Source organism: Ursus maritimus, unplaced genomic scaffold, assembly GCF_017311325.1.
Source record: "Ursus maritimus isolate PB19 unplaced genomic scaffold, ASM1731132v1 scaffold_32, whole genome shotgun sequence".
In the NCBI taxonomy this organism is placed as follows: Eukaryota; Metazoa; Chordata; class Mammalia; order Carnivora; family Ursidae; genus Ursus; species Ursus maritimus.
Genome location: NW_024425786.1, coordinates 2,099,032 through 2,110,846, shown reverse-complemented (window position 1 = coordinate 2,110,846; position 11,815 = coordinate 2,099,032).

Here is an 11,815-nt window from a genome sequence, read left to right as displayed (position 1 = left end):
GAGCGGGAAGGGCAGGGAGACCTGCCCAAGTAAAGCTCTGGTCCACGCATGACAGGCCAGAGCTGAGCGGGGCCTGGGCTGCAGAGAGGAGTGCAGGCTGCATCGGGTCATCTGCTGAAATTCGGCTCCAGGGCACCCCGCACTGGGGTCGCTGGTGGTTTGAGGGGTCACTCTGCAAGCAGCCAACCAATGAGGTCTGGGAAGCCTGTTGGCCTGGGCCCACACTTCCCCGGATCCACTTCTAGAACCCCCCAGGCAGCTCTAGTCTTCCTGCGCAGACCCGGAGCCCTGATAGAGGACAGGCTCCCCAGTGTTGGGGAGAAGCCCTTCCAGCTCCTGAAGCCATCTTTCCTTCCCAGGCTGCTCAGGGGCTCTGGGCCCTTTGCTGCCCGCCTCCCTGTGGCCCCATGGGCCCAGCCCATGCCTGCCCAGTGAGCCGGCCCAGGCCTGGCCACTGCACCAGGGAGGGGCCATTGCTGGCCTCATCCTGCCCCCAGCAGGGCTGTGACCACCCTGGGGTCCCTCAGCTGCCCCCTGGCCCTCTCCATGGGTGCAGTGGAATTTTAAAAAGATGGCCTCAAGAGGGGCAATGACCCCTCCCTGGGCCCTTCCCCCTGCATCGTCCCCTCCCTCTCCTGTGCTGTCCCCCTGCCCAGGATGCTGAGGTCCCTTGTCTGTATCCTTGGCCTCCAGACACGTGCACAGCAGGGGTTCAGCAGGGGGAGCCCACCGACTCTGCCCCTCTCTGGCTCTGGTCAGGATCACCTCCTGCTCAGTCTGGGCTGCTGTTGCCTGAGGAGGGGCCTTGGGGAGGGCCAGCCACCTGCCCCTCCTGTTCTCTCGAGGACTGTGATGTTTGTTTGGTGTTTGCTGAGGGTGTCCCACGGCCCCCTGCGTGCTGGCCTGTGCCGGGCACAGGGACCCCAAGACCAGTGGGGTCCTGTCTCCGTGCTGAGGATGGCATGGTCCAGCCACAGGTGGACACAGGTGCCTAGCAGTCTGCCTGACGCCGAGCCACACGGGGCTCAGCCCGGTCAGGGAGTGGGGAGCTTTCTGGGGGTTCTGGAGCCAAGGTGTGCTGCCAGGGGCATGGATGCAGCCAGGTGCCTCCGGGACGCCATCCAGAGTGGCAGGCAGAGACAGACAGCAGGTGCCCATCATGAGTGCCAGGCCAGCACCCAGGCCTTTTTCTGTGGGTGTGAGGCGGCCAGTGGGGTCAGGGTGGGGTGCTGGCGGTGGTGCCTGGTGCTCCTGTGGCCACGGGTGCTTGGCCCCCGTGGACCCAGCGTGCCAGCAGCTGTGAGGGAGCTCCTGCAGTCCACAGCCTGCCTGCCTGGCGGCTTGCCTCCCTACCCCCCACCGAGCAGCCCCACGGTCAGGACAGGCCCCGGAGCTTCTCTGCGCACCTCCCACCTGGCCCACTCCTTGTCTGCAGGACCTGGCCGCTGCGCTGTCTCCCCTGGCCCACGCTGACTGCTGCCCTGGGCACCCCGGCTCTGATCCCTGGGCTGGGCTGACCTGTGTCTCGTCCTGCGTCATGCTCTAGGAATTCCCAGAAAGTTCCCGCATTAACCTCTGCAGGCCTGGGCTGATGCTTGCCTCCGGGCAGTGGTGAGGAGAGTTCTGGCCACGGCCTTTGCTGTGGGACTGTGGCCGGCTGTAGCCTCAGCCCGACTCGGGCTCTTGCAGGGACCCTTCCAAGCAGGTGCAGAGATGATGAAGCCATTCGGGGAGGCTCAGCCTTGCTGGGAATGCCAGCACGGGGGCTGTCTGAGCACCAAGCATCTGGGAGAGGGGCTGCTCCCTGTGTGGCCAGGAAGGGCCTGGTGCTTTCTAGAATTGGCTCCCTGTGGGCCATGCTGGCACCTGGCCATCCGTGGCCTGTGGCACATTGGGGTCTCTGTGTAGTCTGTGCCTGCCTCTGGGTCACATTCCCCAGACACCAGGGGAGCTCGGCCTTTGGCCTTGAGAGGCCAGGAGGAGAGCAAAACCCCTCTCGGACCTCAGATGGGCAGCACGGGGGTGGGGGTGCTGGGGGGCAGAGGAGCCCGCTCCCCCCCACCCCCGTACCTCATACATGTCCCTCCCTGTTGGCAGCTGTGGCTCCGTAAGGTCTCCGGCAGGCCGGGACTAGGAGTGTGTGGGGCAGGGATGCGGGTCTGGGGGCAGCTGTGAGGGGCCCCTCCTGGCCTCAGAGCGGGGGGAAGCCTGGTTTCCCTGGAGCACTGACTGTGGGACCAGAAACCACGTGCATGGGCCATTCTCGTGAGGACCCAGAAACGCAGGTGTGGCTCCTTTACGGGGGAGCAGGGCCACTCCTGCACCGAGCTGTGCCTGCATGGCCTTCCCGGAAAGTCTCTCTCCAGTGCCGCGGGACAGACCGCTTGTCCTAGCGGAGAGACCCAGGTACACGGGCCTCCCTTGCTGCTGGACGGGCCTGTCGGGTGTCCCCCTCTCGTGGGGCCTGTCTGCAGGGGGAGCTTTGTCCCTCTCTGCTGGTCCGTGCCCTCTTGTGGCCTCTCAGGTCTGGGCCTTGGGGTGGGCCATGGCTGGGAGGGAGTTCCCCGCCGCTCACCAGTGTCCCCCCGCCCCCACAGACGTGGATGAGTGTGCCAGCGGGAACGGGGGCTGTGAGGACCAGTGCTACAACACCGTGGGGGGCTTCTACTGCCACTGCCCCCCCGGCCGCCAGCTGCAGGGAGACGGCAGGACCTGCCAAGGTAGGCCCCGGGCCCAGCCCCCCCGTCGCCCACTGCCGCCTCCTACCGCCATGGCCCAGCCTCAGCCTCGCACCCCTGCCCCTGTCCCTGGGGCGCCACCTTCTCGGTCCCCTGGGCTGCCCCATGTGGTGCCCCGGTGTTGGGGTCCTCTCTGCCCTTTAGGGCATCCACGTGTCTCTGAAAATGAGCCCCGGGGGAATCAGAGAACCTGATGTGGTTGGGGGGCCCCAGGGCTGTGCTGGGGGAGATGCAGCTGGGGAGGGAGGTGGTGGCCGGCCGGCCCAAGCACAGGCCGTTGGGAGGGGGGCATGTACCTGGGCAGCATGTGGCGCTGGTGGGCACCGCACCCCGACTAGGACTTGCTGAGGCCTGGGCCAGAGGTGTTGGCCAGCCCTGGGCAGACTCTCTCCCTCAGCCCCGAGGTTGCTGGCAGGCTGTCAGCAAAATCAAGAACAGGCAGAAGATTCCCTGGGGTAGGGAGGGAGCAGGACAGATGGAAGCAGGGAGAAGGCAGGGGATGGAGGCCGGTGCTACCCCCCCAGTGCCCTGTCATACTCCTTTGTCTGCTGCAGCCCCCACCTGACCCCTGACCCCAAGGCCTGCTCTGGCAGCGTGGGCCCCTCTGAACACAGGCCCATCTGGTCGGCAGCATCTGTCCCCTTGCTTCACATTGGACTGTTGTCCCCTCTCCGTGTCCCAGAATTCCTTTCCAGAGAAGAGCACTGTCTCCAGCTGTGTCAGAGGGCCAGGCAGGGCACAGCCTGCCAGGCTGGGGTCTGGGGGTGCAGGGGTCTGTCCTGGTGGAGGTGCTCTGCCATATGGAGGGGTCCCTGTGCTGAGTCTCCTTTCCAGCGTTTTCATGGCCAGAAGGAGGCTGGAGGGAGGGGAGCGAGGGTAGCAGGGACAGGGGTCCTGTGCCTGACAGGGAGGGCCGGTGAGAGGGGAGCCCAGCATCTCCATGTCACCCACCCAAGTCCTGGCTTCGGCCTTGGTTTCCCCTTTTGTGAAATGGGCCCCCTTGGGATGACAGAACCCACGGGGTCTGTACCCCCACCCCAGGATGCACAAAGTGCAGGGGGAGTTGGGGCAGAGAGGAGCGCCTCCCCAGACAGGGGTGAGGAGGGTGGCCCTGCTGCTGACACCCTCCCTCCCGCCCAAGCCCCCGCCCCACTCATGCCAAAGCCCATCGACACTGTAGAAATACAGGGCTGGAGGTTTGGTGCCAGTGAGGAGAGCTTTGGCAGCCGTGGGAGAGTCCCAGGGGGTTTGGGGACCGTGTTTGCGATTTCCCCCCGGCAGCATCGTGCAGTGCCTTCGGAACTAAGTGGCTGAACAGGTGCCTCCTCCCCTCAGAGCCTTGTGTACCCCTCCAAGCCGGGAGCAGGTGCTGCTGTAGTGAACGACCCTAGGGGCCCACAGCGTGCCAGGCCCAGGGTGGAGTGCCCTGAGTGCGTCAGCTCCCCTGCCAGCCTCCCCGGCCACCGTGCGCCCCCAGGGTGCCCACGTGCAAGATACATGCTGCTTCCACTGAGGTTCTCCCCGCTTCACCCCAGGTGCCCACGGAGGATCCTGGTCCAAGCCCCCATCTGCTGCTGGCACACTGCCCAACCTGACCGGGCCTGGCCCGTCTGGTCCTCAGCTCTGCAGCGGGGTCTCCAGCCTCGGGAAGCAGGCTGGTGCACAGTTTGATGGAATCAGGGCCCCCACCCCAAGGGGCTTTCTAGCCCAGGGGCCTCCCAGATGGGGACTGGACCTTGGTTTTCCCATCCTGACCCTTCTGGTCCTCGGCCCCTAGAGCTGGGCAAGCAGCCCTAACCCCTTGCCTGTGTCCAGGAAGCCCTGGGGCAGATGCTGAGGCTGCTCCACACTTGGGGGGTCTTCTGACCTGTGCTCTGGGCTCCCGGTGCTGACCTGGGGCCCGGGGACACATCTCTAGGTCCTTGGAGATAAGTCTGCAATCCAGCCACTGGCCAGAGCCCTGCACAGAGCCAGCATAGCACAGGGCCTGCAAATGCAACCTCCCCAAGTTCCTTTGGGAAGGTCTGGAATCCCTTAATCCACCAGGTCCCGAAGGGCGGGCCAGGCCGCCGCCATCTGGCAGAGCTGTCCAAGGGCAGCACCATGGACAAAATGACCGGGAGGGAGGATAGGCTGGGGGGATTGGCCTCAGACCCTGCGTCCCACAGTGCTGGCCCTTTCTTCCCCACCCGGGCCCCTCCCTGGCCTCGGCCCCTGGGAGTTTGCAGACCCCTAGCCCTGCGTGTTTGGGATGGCTGGAGCCCCGAGTCACCGCGCGGCCGGCAGCCGAGAGCCAAGCGCCTGCTGTGTTTTCTCTGTCCCCCTGCCAGCCCAGCCCAGCCCCCCTGAAACTGCAGCTCCGGCCAGCAAACAGGACTGCTGGGGCGGCCGGTGGCCGTGAGCGAGCAGAGCCGGCAGGACATCAAGATGTTACCTCCAAGGGAAGGACGGCTCTGCTCGCTCACACGTAGGGTGGTGCGCCCCGAGTTGACGGTGGGGTGAGCCCAGAAACCGCTCGGAGTGATGAATGGACACTATAAACCCCTGAGCGCTGGCACGGGAGCCTGGCTGGAGGGCTTCTTGGCCCTCGCTCCGGGAGTGCGGCCAGGCCCGTGTGCTTGTCATGTTCTGGGACACCATCCTGGAGCAGGAGCCGTGAGCTCGGGGAGGCCAGGAGATGCGTGAGGCTGCACGCCTGCTGCTGCGTCTCTCGCTTCCCAGGGCGCCGTCTCTGGCATGTGTCAGCCCCACCCCCAACCTGTGGGCGGTGGGTTTAGGGAGGCAGCAGGCCCTGGGGAGAAACGCGGGCTCCCCCATAAAACTCATGCCCTGGCAGCCCGGGGGCCCTGAGCTCCTGTCCGGGACTGCCCCACTGTCCATGCCAGCGCCTCTGGAAAGGCCATCCCGGCACCAGGCTTTGGTGTCCACCAGGCCCACGGTGAGCCTCAGCTTAGTACCTTGGGTGACTCTGAACCTTAGTCTCTTTTTCCAGGAAGTGAGGCTAAATTTTGCCTCTCTGGGAACTGCAGCGGCCCCAGGGAAGTGTCTCGAGGGCCCTGGCCCAGCGTCTGTGCAGGCTCCCAGCCCCAGGCCGGCTTCAGCGGGAGGGCCGATGTGGAGAGAAGGGCTGTCCCAGCCGGAGCTGGACTGTCCTCCACCTGGCCTCGGGGCACTTGCTTCTTGACTAGGGTCTTCAGGGACCAGGCCCTGGGGTTGGCGAGACTACACCGAGGCCGGGGGGGGGGGGTTCCCAAGACCCCCTGGCAGGTCTCTGCCCCACCCCACTGCTGGCTGTTGGGTACGCGGTCCCGAGCGCCCCATCCGGAAGATCCAGCTTCACGCTAGGCCAGATGGTGTGGCCTGAAGACCACAGTGACATTGTAACCGCGGGGGGAGGTCTCGGTCCCACTCCCAGGGGAGATGAGGCTGCTCTTTGGAGAGTCAGGCTGTCTCCCGGGTGGAACGTGAGACCTACAGGCCGGCTTTCCCACGGCGGGCAACCCGCGGTTCCCACCGCTCTGACCCCTCTGCTTCCAGGAGATAAGGGAGGCTCTGGGGAAGGGGCAGCGGGGGCTGCCAGGCAGGGGCTGTGCAGGGAGCGGGCTTTCTCCGGTGGAAGTCCTTCTCGAGAACAGCTGGTTGTTTCCTGGGGGTGCTGGGCATGCCCACCCCGGCTTCTTGGTTCCTCGTTGGCTGTGGGATGGCCGGGCAAAGCTGGGGTCTGCATCGGGATGTCTGTGAGAAACCCGTGGGGGCCTCGAGGCCTCGAGACAGTCACGGTGTCCCTGCACCCAGCTCCCGTGGGCCCAGCTCGGGCATCTGCACGGAGCAGGCGGTTCTGTGCACCCCTGGGCCCCGGGCGACACAAAGGGGACCTGCTGTGAGGCACGTGTGCTCGGAGTGGTATGGGCACGGAGCAGCCTCTGTAGGCCTTGCCTGCCCACCCCCGCCCACCTCGGCTGTGGCCATGGGCTCCAGGCCTGTCTCCCTCCTGGGCAGCAGCTGGACAAGGGATTGTCTCTCACTCCCACTCTGCCTGGCCGGACTCCTGGCCTGGCCTCCACTGGCCTCCAGGAGATGGCTGCAGGCTCTTGCCATCCCGAGGGAGAGGCAAGAATGTGGGAAGTGACAGGCCTAGATTAGGGACCTCCAGGGCTTGGGCTCTGGGCCGGGAGGGCCACGGGCTGACCAGAGCCAGCTGTGCTGGCCTTTGGCGGTGCCCTGGGGGTGTGTGGCCGTGGGAGCTGCTGGGGACCCTCATTGTGGCACCCGGGGAGCCTGACTGCCCTTCCATAGGCCCTTCATGGGGGTGAGGGGCTTTCTCTGACCCCCCTCCTGGGGTAATCCTTGGTTCCTCCAATGGCAGGACCACCGCCTCCCACCCCCCCCCAGGAAAGTCTTGAGGAGCCTTAATCCCTGGAAGGACTTCTGCATTTCCCAGGACAACCCTGCTCTTGCTGGATCAGAATGGGAAGGGTGGCGGGAACTGTCATGGTAACGGTAAGAAGGATGCCTTGTCCAGCCCACATCGCACGCCAGGCTGGCTCTGTTGTCGGGGCTCAGGCCGCCCTGGGCTCACACAGTTGGGGGGTGGGGAGTAAAGCCCAGAGTGACGTCCTGGGCACTCAGCTCCGTCTGGGGGTCCCCATGCTGTCTGCTCTGGCTTGCTGGCTTCTAGAGCTGGTGGGGCTTCTGTCCAAGCTGGCAGTGCCTGGCATGTGGTGGGCGCCGGCAAATATCTGTGGAGTGACCTGCACGTACGGATGTGGACACCGGTACGGGAGAGGCCGCCTGGAAGGCTCGTCGTGCGCCCGTGGGCCTCGGAGCTCAGCGGGCGCTCGGGCCTTCTGGTCGCAAAGCCCCTGCGTCGTACCTGCGAGGGCCTGGTCCCCTGGCCGCCTGTCCTCTGGACACAGGTGAGCAAGCCCAGCCGAGAACCGCGATCCTTCCAGGCAAGATGGCTACGTTTGTTCCTCTATGAGCAGATGCTGACGGGTATGCCCGTGGTCAAGGCCAAAGCAGGAGAAATGATCGTTGTCACCATCAGCAGTCAGAGCCTGCTGGTGACAGCCTGCCCCGCGGGCCTGCCCGACCCCCTGAGCCCAGGGCACAGTGCAGTTTTCCAGGCGGAGACCTCAGATGGGCGGCCTGCAGGTGCCGACGCTGCTGAGCCCCAGGTGCCCGAGGCCAGCGGTAGGGCCTGTGGGTGCAGGCCTAGCTGCAGGGCAAGAGCTAGATACGGGAGCCGGGGAGGCCAGGGTCCGACCCCTGAGCCCTGCCGTACCACAGGCCGTGGTCCTCACACTCGGGGCTCGGCGAGAGGAGGTGGTCACGTGCTACCAGGGAACCCCACCCCGCTGTGGGGAGGGCACAACACAGGAGTCAGCCCGGATGTTGTCCCCAGCCCTGGAGGCTTCCACCACAGAGCAGGGGGCCTGCTGTGTGGGGCGGCCACTTCCACCTGCAGTCATGGTGGTCCAGGGCCTTGGCTGCAAGGCTGGGCTGTTGCGGGTGGCAGCGATGTGAAGCTCGCAGGGGCCGTGTCAAGCCAGTCTGGGAGAGTGTGGACAGCAGCCCCTCCCAGCCTCGCTCCTGGCGGGGGGGGGGCTCCCACACCAGGCCTGTCTCTGCCTGGCAGGTGGGAGAGGTCTTCCCCTCTGCTTCTCCCATCTTTCACCCCGGCTGATTGGGTCCCTTCCCTGTGAGTTTCTGCTTGTCCTGAAGGCCTCTTCCCCCCAGTGTCCAGCCCCCTGATTGGATTCTCCAGCCCGCGGCTCTGTCCCTGCCTGGGCAATGCTGGCCGCCCCTTCCTGACCCTCCCTGCCTCTTCTCCAGGCATCTGTGGGAGGCAGGTCTGGGCTGAGCCTCCTCTCCGGTCGTGCCCCACTGTTCTGGACCCCGCTGGGCAGCTGGGCTTCTGACCCCACCCTGGCCTCAGCCAGACCCAGAATCCCATTGACAAACCCTCCTTGCTCCCTGCTCCCTGGGCTCCTGCCAGAGCAGCTGTGAGAGTGGGCAGCTGCACCAGAACTCAGGGCAAGACCCCAGGACTAGTGCATCTTTCATGAACAGACCTCGGAAGAGGGTATGGATGCTTGGAGTCGGGGTTCATGGCTGTCTGGGTCAGAGCTGGGGAGTCCTCTGGGCTCACTTGTCCCTCTGCATTTCACGTGGACGGTGTCTGGCCCTGAGCTCAGGCTGTGCACTGAGTACTTGCGGCCTCGAGTACTTACGGTGTGTCGCTGGGGCCTCAGAGGTGGGAGGGGAGGTGGCCAACCCTGCCAGCTCTGGGCTCGGGCAGGGGAGCACACATGCTGGCTGGCCCTGGACACTGACTGGCTGAGCTCACTGCCACCCCTGTGACCACAGCGTCCTGTAGTCGGGTTTGGCCTTCGGGTGGGGAAAGCACAGCAGGAGTGACCTCCGGGGCCCAGCAGGCTGCCAGGATTGTTGCATGTGGGCCTGGTGATGCGTTTGGCCGTCGATGTGCTGGTTGGTTCTGGCCATCTCTCTGGGGTGCCTGCTGTGGACCAGGGCCTGGCACACGGCTTTGGCCAGACTCCCTGCCGGGCATGCTCCCCTCCCCAGCCTTTCCTGCCTCTGCACCAGCAGCCCTGCCCCTGCCCCGATGTCCTCCGGCGAGCCGGTAGGCACCCCTGTTCCCTTCCCCACTACCTGACCCCAGGCTGGCTTGGCACCTTCTCCAGGAAACCTCCCTGTCGATCAGTCATCACCATCTCCTCTCCTCTGAGTGCATCGTGGGCTCCGGGGCCGTCCGTGTGTCCCTGGCAGCTCAGTGTCCTCAGTGACAGCCAGGCCTCGGGGGCTGAGCCTGAGGTGTGGGCTGTCTGCATTCACTCAGGCGCCCCCAGGACTAGACCTGGCCTCCCCTCAGCCTTTGCACGATGGCCGGGGAGTGAGGCCAGGCAGCCGGCAGCCCCGGAGAGGGCCTCGTCACACGCACACACGCATGTGCACTCGTGCGTGGGAGGCCTCCGCGCGTGCCTCCCGGGCCACACCAGGCCCCGGGCTCTCTGGCGTGGTGCCGGCACCTAACGCCCCCCAAGCTGGCTGGTCCCCCAAGGAGCGTGTGTGACCGAGGCTGCTCCGCCTTGGGTTCTCCAGGGGGGCCCATGTGTGAAGGGGGGGGCGCCCTCATTTCTGCCCGGCCCCAGCCAGGGGCAGCTGCGCTCAGGAATGGCAGCTGCGCTCTCGGAAACAACCATGGTTTTAATTTTCCTTGCCTCTGCTTGGGTGAGGAGTCCAGCCGGGTGATGGGTTTACCATGAGGCTGGTGCTGGGACCAGCTGGCTCCCTGCTCCTGCAATAAACTCAGGCAGCGGCCTGGGGCTGGGCGGGGCGGGGGGCCATGGGGCACGGGGGAGGGGGGCGGGCGCTCTGCGCGCAGGCAGGCTGGACCGCGTGTGGCCCCAGGCTGAAGACTGACCTCCTGCTCGGGGCTGGGCTCCCACCGTCAGGGTGGAAACAGCCAGGCAGGCGCTGGTCACCTGAGGGACCGGAGGTGGCCAGGAGGACTTTTGAGGAAGAGGAGCCTGATAGAAGCCTCCGTCCAGCCCCTTCTGGCTCTTCTTTCCTGCCACTGGGGTGCTGTCGGGGGCTATCTGGTCCCTGGCCTGTTGTGTTACGGTCCCGGTGCCCGCTCTGCCACCTGCTCTTTGTTGCCCCCCCCCCCCACCACGAGGGACAGGGGATGCACCCGACTTCAGCAGCAGGGGAGGGGACCGACCAGAGGTGCTGGCCGAGCCGAGCCTGGGCCCGGAGCCCCTGGGGTGGCCTGTCCTCCTGTGAGCGGGCATGGCCTGGCCTCAGCCCTTGCCCAGCGCCCGGCGCCACGGCTCCCTGTGGGTGCTCAGCGCCTGCTGCCCTGCCGGAGCCTGCTCTGCCAGTGGACCTGCATTCTCCAAGTCTGGGCACCTCGGGGTCCTGGGCAGCACCTTCGGGGGGCTTCTCCGGGTGCCACCCCTGTCTCTCGCACCCCTCTGCCTGCGGATGGGTTAGCTCCTCCGGAGGCGTGGGGACCCGGGAGTGCCCAGCCCGATGGGAGGGTCCAGACCTGCGGATTCCCCCTCAGGGGCCAGACAGGGTGCTCAGGCCCAGCGCTCAGGGGGAAGTGTGGCCTTTGTGGGGCGGCACAGGGCCCTCACCCCAGCCTGGGTCCTGGCGAAGGAGCCCAGTGGCCGCCCAGCTTGGAGAGGAAAGCTGGAGCCGGCCCGGCGGGTGGGGGAGCGGCTCCTTCTGCTGACACACAGACATTCCGCCGGGCAGGGACGCCCAGCCCGCATTTCCGCATCGAGAAAGCATTTCCCAAACAGCTTCCAGACCCCACAGCCGCGGGCCTGGATGCGCTTGGCGGCACCAGGGCGGGGGTGGGGGCAGTGGGGCGGCTGTGGGCACTGTCTTCACGGCTGGTGGCGTTCTGCCCTCGGTGGGCTGCTCCCCACATCGCCGTGCCCGAGTCCTCCTGCCTGGCCCCCGGGATGGAGGCCCAGAGCCCGCCGCAGCCCCCTGGTCCTTCAGGGTCACGCTGCTGGAGCTCATCCCATACCTTGCGTTGTCCCGGGCCCTGAGGACCTCACTGTAGCCCTCAGTTGGGTGGGGAGATGTTGCTGGTCCCCAGAACTGTCCTGCCCACTGTACAGACAAGGGGTCCTGGGACTCAGCCTGGGCTCTTCAGGGGGCCTGGACCCCACGTCTGTGCTCTGCCCTCGTCAGCCCCTGCCCCGGAGGGCTGTGGGAGTAAATGACCCCCACTCAGGCTGGGATGTGAACTGGAGTCCACACCCTAGGGTGGGGGCTGCCCTTAGGTGGGACAAGAGGGCCTGAGCCGTGCTCCCTAGTCAGCTTATCAGGGGAGGTCCTGGGGTTGGGGAGGGGGCCGTGGGAGTACTGGGGAGATGCTTATGTGGGATAGGGACAGTCCTTAGGTCCCTTGGCTCTTCTCAGGCTGGCGTGGCTGGGCTCCAGGATGCCTTCTGGAGCGTGACTTCATCCACCGTGGAGCAGGGAGGCTGGGTCCCAGGATGCCACCCTCTGAGACTCAGCTCTGGGCATTGCAT